This window comes from Physeter macrocephalus, chromosome 12 (genome assembly GCF_002837175.3).
Source record: "Physeter macrocephalus isolate SW-GA chromosome 12, ASM283717v5, whole genome shotgun sequence".
In the NCBI taxonomy this organism is placed as follows: Eukaryota; Metazoa; Chordata; class Mammalia; order Artiodactyla; family Physeteridae; genus Physeter; species Physeter macrocephalus.
In genome coordinates, this window is record NC_041225.1 from 22,564,677 (window position 1) to 22,571,514 (window position 6,838).

The 6,838-nt window shown below is 49.2% G+C and overlaps 1 long non-coding RNA gene across 1 annotated transcript in view; it reads right to left on the reverse strand.

Moving 5' to 3' along the window:
- The window catches only part of LOC129392623 (uncharacterized), a 30,769-nt gene extending 25,043 nt beyond the window's left edge, over positions 1 to 5,726 (reverse strand). The window contains exon 1 of the long non-coding RNA XR_008618820.1: positions 5,413 to 5,726. This is a non-coding gene — a long non-coding RNA (uncharacterized lncRNA). The remainder of the gene's footprint in view (positions 1 to 5,412) is intronic.
- Between the last annotated feature and the right edge of the window lie 1,112 nt (positions 5,727 to 6,838).

Here is a 6,838-nt window from a genome sequence, read left to right on the forward strand (position 1 = left end):
AGTTATATAGATATATGTATATATATATTTTCAGATTCTTTTCCCTTGTAGGTTATTGCAAAATATTCAGTAGAGTTTCCTGTGCTCTACAGCAGGTCCTTGTTGGTTATCTGTTTTATATATAGTAGTGTGTATATGTTAATCCCAAACTCCTAATTTATGTGTGTGTGTGTGTGTGTGTGTGTGTGTGTGTGTGTGTGTGTGTGTGTGTGTGTGTATATATTTTTTTTTAATTTTATTTTTAGTAATTTTCTTTTGGCCTCACCGTGCGGCATGCGGAGCTTCCCTGACCAGGGATCGAACCCTCACCCCCTGCAGGGGAAGCGTGGAGTCTTAACCGCTGGACTGCCAGGGAATTCCTATATATTCTTTTTCAGATTCTTTTCCACTATAGGTTATTACAAAATATTGAGTAGAGCTCCCTGTGCTCTAGAGTAGGTCCTTGTTGGTTATCTATTTTATATAGAGTCGTGTGTTTCTCCCAAATCCGTACTTCTGATGAGGGATGAAGAGTGATGTAGAAGCTGGTGGTAAGGTCATACCAGGGGGTGGTCCTTTCTGACTCTTGCTGCCACCCTGGCCCAACTCAGTAGAAAAGGGAGGCAAAAGTAAAGACGAAACATGAGCAGGTGGGATAAGATAATGAATATTAATATAATTATTTGCTCACCTAGCAAGACTTAAGCCCTCCTGCTAGTTCCATTTCTACTTCCAAATTTTTTCAGACTTATTTTTAATTTTCAAGATGATCATAATGAATTGAAAAGAGGGAGAGATCTATCTGGGAAATATGTAAGTAAATACAGTATTTAATCCAACCATTAGCTGATATTCTCCTTTCTAAATTTATGTTGGTTACAATCCATTTACTGTACATGTCTACAGTGTAATTTACGGTGGTTCAGCCTTTACTGGATATGTTATACGCTGCGTCATAAGCCTATCAGCCATGAGGGATCCAGAGAAGAATGAGACACCCTGTCTCTGCTGAAGGAAGTTCAGAGGGCAGGCACACACGTAAACAACTAATTAAAAGGGTGTGATGCCTGCAGTGGTAGGAGCGTGTGCAAGAGGGGAGCAGTGAGTATATTTTGCACCTGAGAGAAACAGAAATAATCTGTGGCCAGCCTTCAGACTACAGCAGTTTATAGACGTGGCCCCTGAATCCTTGGAGATGTCCCCTATCGAGAGAGGAGATCTGTGTCCCCAACCCTGGAGCCTGGGCTCTGGGACAGCTTGACCAATAGAATACGGCAGAAGTGACCCTGTGCCCACTTCCAAGCCTTCAGGAACGGGCAGCTTCACTTCTGATCTCTTAGGTGGCTTGCTCTCGGATGCTGACTCCATGTTTGGAGGAGGCCCAAGGCAGCCCACCTGGAGAGCACGTGATGCAGCCCTCAGACATCACAGAGAGAGAGAGATGCTGCCCAGCCCTGCTGCTCCAGCTTCAGGGGTTTCTGCTCTTCTCCCTGGGTCCCTCAAGCACGGCAGTCAGTAGGCAGCAGGGCCTGGATCCCCTGAAGGCCTGGCGGGGTCATTGGGTGGTCTCTCTTCCTCTCCAGGTGGTCTCAGGGCCCCGCCATGCGGCTACCTCTGCCATCCCCACAGGACGGTGGCGTCGGGTGGCTGGACTTTTCACGTGGCAGCTGTCTTCCGCCAGAGTGGGTGCTCCAAGAAAACAAGACCAAAGCTGCAAAGATTCTCATGTCTGAGGCTTGAAAGGCTTGCTGTCAGCTCAGGGCCAACGACACAAGGGCATGGCTGCCAGAGATGCAACTGATGGTGGGGACACCTCTGAAGATTAGACGGAAGCTTAACTACTATCTTACAGACTGTGGGAGTCATTGGAGGCTTTAAGCAGGAGAGAGCTGACCTGAGTTTTCTTTAAATCACTGGTTCAGGGACTCTGTGGACCAGATCAGGAGGGAACGACCTGTTTCCAGGTGACACCGAGGATGCATGGGAGGCGTGGAGATCTCTGAAATGCCCAGAGACGGTGCCATGGTCCCAAAGCACAAAGTCTCAGCCCACATGAAGAGGGCGGTCAGGGCTGCCTGGAGGGGGAAGCTCGGGCTGATTAAATTCTCTGCGGCGCTGCCCTGTAGCTTCCTCACGTCTCAGGGGAAGCAAAGAAATGCATAAGTGTCACAAGCCAGGTGGGACGTGAAACTCGCCCTGTAAGATGTGACACGGAGGTCTGGGTTCTGTCCGTGACAGGACCGTGTGGACGTATGACTGGGGAAGGGGGCGAAGCTACACCCTGCAAGCCAAGGACCACCGGGAACCCTCGCACACGGCGAGGCGGCACCCCTCCTCAAAGCCCGGTGGCTTTGTCTCGAGGAGGGGTCAGCCCACTGAGGGCTTAGGGGAGGGGAGCGGATGCTGGCTGGAGACTGCCACTTACGGGGTGCAAGCCCTGGCCCACCTCTTTACAAATGTGATCTCGTATAATACTCAAAACCGCCATCCGGGGCAGGAGTCACCTTTGTGTGCCTTGAGATGAGGAAGCTGGGACACGCCTGGCCCATGATCACCCAGCTTATAAATAGTAGAGCCAGAAACAGAAACCATGGCTTTCTGACCCCACCTCCGTGCTGCGGGTCAGGTGTTTTTTGTTGCTGTTGTTGTTGTTTTAACCCACATCTCTTTATTTAGACTAATCGCTTATTTAAGAAGTTGTCACTGATTATATTTTTAAATTTTTTATTTTATACTGAAGTCTAGTGGATTTACAATGTCGTGTTAGTTTCAGGTACGCAGCAAAGTGATTCAGTTATACGTATACACCTATCCATTCTTTCTCAGACTCTTTTCCTCAGGTAGTTTTTTATAAGCGCCTCTTCGCACTCTGCTGTCAGAGTGTTTACAGATGAAGAAGGAGAAGACTTTACAGCCGAGCGTAGTCCCCCCCGAGTCCCAAGGTGCAACTCTGGCTACAAGAAGCACAACAGCTTCTAAAAGTCATCTTAGGGGTTTGAGCCACAGTCCCTCAGACCCAGAGCTTAAATTTCTTTTGTTAGCAGCTCCCTTTAGGAAAATAAATCTCTTTATTCTATGTAAGAATTCTCAGTAGCGTCCAGCTGGAAAAATTGGCAAATGCTACTTGTATGGCTTCTATTTCTATCATGCCCCCAATGCTTCTATTGCATGGACTTTGTCAGCCTGTTCAGCGTAAAGCGGAGTTGGACAGGACCAGAGGCCCTCGCGGGCAAGTGCACCTCCAACTCGTGGGACTGTGGTGCTTACATCCCAGCTACCCCGAGCCTGATCAGCGCAGCCTTGAACTCAGAAAGAGGCTGAGATCTGGAAGCCCTGCAGAGATCAATCCCTCGCAGTGGCCGCACCGCCAGGACACCGAAACCACATCAGCTATGTAACGGAGATAATTTGACCATTACCTAGATATTGAGCAACTGAAAAGGCAGAAAGGGACACTAAGATATCATGAAGGGAACAACTGCAGGACTGGAGGTTGAGACGATGTAAATGTGGGAGCTTAAAGAAGAGACTCCACTGAGCTGGAACCCAGCTGCATCTCTGACTGGGTGAGATAAAGCAGGTTCTGTGAGCGCTGGGCAAACCACATTCAACTGCCACTACCTGGATGAACCCTAGCTACCTGAATGAAGAGACAGGCCAGGCTGGGGAGGGGAGCCCTTCTGCCTCCAAAGCACGCCCTGCTGGCAGCGTCTATCAGGGAAGCAGCCGGCAAAGCTCAAGTCTGCTTTGCAGAGACCCAGCCCTGGGATCATAAAACGACACACATACAAGTAGGTTGAGAGACAATAGCTTAGTCATTGGCACATATACAGAGACTTTAAAGTTGACACCAGAAACCCTCCCAAAATTTAAAAATCATAGCACTAAAAGACACTCCTTTGGGAAAATATTTTGAATGTAACCACTTACTTTTTATATGAAGCCATTCCCTTCCTACCGGAAGAAAAAAAGTGTTACGTTATTATTGGAAACCCTGCATTCAAGTAATGCAAATCTGTCTTCAAGTTCATTTAACAAAGTGACATTTAAATTACTAAGAAGAATGGAATAAACCCTATGTTATTTGCACTCTCCCAGTACACTGGGATGAAATTGTCCTGGGATCAGCAACTGATTAGGCTGATTATATACCTCCTACGTGTAGGATGTGGTTTTCAACCGGCCACAATGAAAATACAATTTACTTCTGTTAGTGTAATAATGTAGATGCTATAAAAGGCATCTCCTGGTGTTTTTCATTTACATTTCTCCTACAATTAGAGGGTATTTTCACAGTCCTGCTCTGTCTTCTCCCTGCCTTGAACTCCAAGTTCTTACTGTGGAATTTGGGGGGCTTCTCTGGGTCAATACTGTATGGGAACACTGGTGGAAGGAGGGGGCCAAACTGCGGTCACTGGGAAACCACACACACACCTGCTAGCCTGCAAAATGGTGTGAAAGGGGGGTGGTTCCTGGAAAGGTGTTGGGTAAAAAGGTGTAATAAGCCAAGAAGCAGCTCAAGCAGTGCCCAGTGGAAGGGATCCACCATCCAAAGGCATTCTCTGCGTGCGTCTGTTCTAAAAGGAATGTGGGCGAGAGGGCAGTGATCCCCATGGGCAATGGCTCAGCACAAGGAAGGAAACTCTTTACTCACTGGCCACCCAGATGATGGACCAGGGCCTGTTGTCTCTCCTCTACTCAGCAGGTGGGTGGTTGGCATATTGCATCCTCCAGATCCTGTTAAAGGAGTAGTGACTTTACCTGGGAAGCCAACAGAGCAAGATGGCGGGCTAGAGGCCCAAAGAACCGTCTTGCTGAGTCAGAATTCAGGCTCCTTTTATACTAAAAGGGGCGGGACTAAAACCAAGCACTTCCTGGTTCCCTTCAGCCTCCGGAGGGGAGCTGTTAATTTCTCCCCCCGCAATCATTCACAGGTGGGCCTGCTCAGGAGGTTTCTTCGGAGCTAAACACAGGTATTTTAGCTGAATGGTCATCACCTGGGACGCAGGGGTCCCAGAGATGGGCCGTTATGGAGAATTTAAGCTTACAGGTTACAGAGGTTCTTCCCGATTGCAATTACCCACGCTGTCAACGTCCATTCCACAGTCTTGTGGAAAAGGGACAAAGACCGCCCTGGCTATTTCCTACTGAACGGGGGCGAGGAATATTCTTTAGAACCTTTAGCTGGTAGTAAACATTCCCCATTTTTGGAGACAGAAATTCAAGATAACACACAAACAGCACATACAAGTGCTAGCCTTCAGAGAAGCAAACGAACCAGTTCACAAATCCAAAAGTAAAAGTCCAACAACTCTTTCCTCTCGCCAACAGGGTACACCCCACTCCAATGCGAAACAAACTGGCTTATTCCAGAGAAAAAGCCCCAGACGGAGAGGAATAAAGTTCCCGGCTGCACACACCGGAGCCACTTACCCTACCGTCCGGAGCCCGTCGGGTCCCAAATGTCGATTCCTTCCTTCCACTGCCAAGTGCTGGGGCGGCCGGGGCTGCTTCAGAGAACTCTGAAGGGCAGATCCTCAGGACGAGGGGTCCCGGCAGCTGCTAGGCTCTCACCCCAGAATTCCCCAGCCAGGGCTGGCAGGCCACGAGCACCAAGGCTCCTGGGTGGCTTCATCAGAATTTGTTACCAAGTCCAAGCTTGTACTGCTCGCCACACCACAGGCTAATAAGTTGAGAGGCGAGTTGCTGGGCCAAAGAAGAGTGACTTTAACCGGGAAGCCAGCAGAGCAAGATGGCGGGCTAGAGGCCCAAAGAACTGTCTTGCTGAGTCAGAATTCAGGCTCCTTTTATACTAAAAGGGGCGGGACTAAAGCCAAGCACTTCCTGTTTCCCGTCAGCCTCCGGAGGGGAGCTGTTAATTTCTCCCCCCTGCAATCATTCACAGGTGGGCCTGCTCAGGAGGTTTCCCGGGAGCTAAACACAGGTATTTTAGCTGAATGCTCATTACCTGGGAGGCAGGGGTCCCAGAGATGGGCCGTTATGGAGAATTTAAGCTTACAGGCAGCATCGCTTTAGTGATTAACTGGTAACAGGATACAGAGGTTCTTCCCGATTGCAATTACCCACACTGTCAACGTCCATTCCACAATCTTGTGGAAAAGGGACAAAGACCGCCCTGGCTATTTCCTACTGAACGGGGGCGAGGAATATTCTTTAGAACCTTTAGCTGGTAGTAAACATTCCCCATTTTTGGAGACAGAAATTCAAGATAACACACAAACAGCACATACAAGTGCTAGCCTTCAGAGAAGCAAACGAACCAGTTCACAAATCCAAAAGTAGAAGTCCAACAACTCTTTCCTCTCTCCAACAGGGTACACCCCACTCCAATACGAAACAAACTGGCTTATTCCAGAGAAAAAGCCCCAGACGGAGAGGAATAAAATTCCCGGCTGAACACACCGGAGCCACTTACCTTACCGTCCGGAGCCCGTCGGGTCCCAAATGTCGATTCCTTCCTTCCACTGCCAAGTGCTGGGGCGGCCGGGGCTGCTCCAGAGAACTCTGAAGGGCAGATCCTCAGGACGACGGGTCCCGGCAGCTGCTAGGCTCGCACCCCAGAATTCCCCAGCCAGGGCTGGCAGGCCACGAGCACCAAGGCTCCTGGGTGGCTTCATCAGAATTTGTTACCAAGTCCAAGCTTGTACTGCTCGCCACACCACAGGCTAATAAGTTGAGAGGCGAGTTGCTGGGCCAAAGAAGAGTGACTTTAACCGGGAAGCCAGCAGAGCAAGATGGCGGGCTAGAGGCCCAAAGAACTGTCTTGCTGAGTCAGAATTCAGGCTCCTTTTATACTAAAAGGGGCGGGACTAAAGCCAAGCACTTCCTGTTTCCCGTC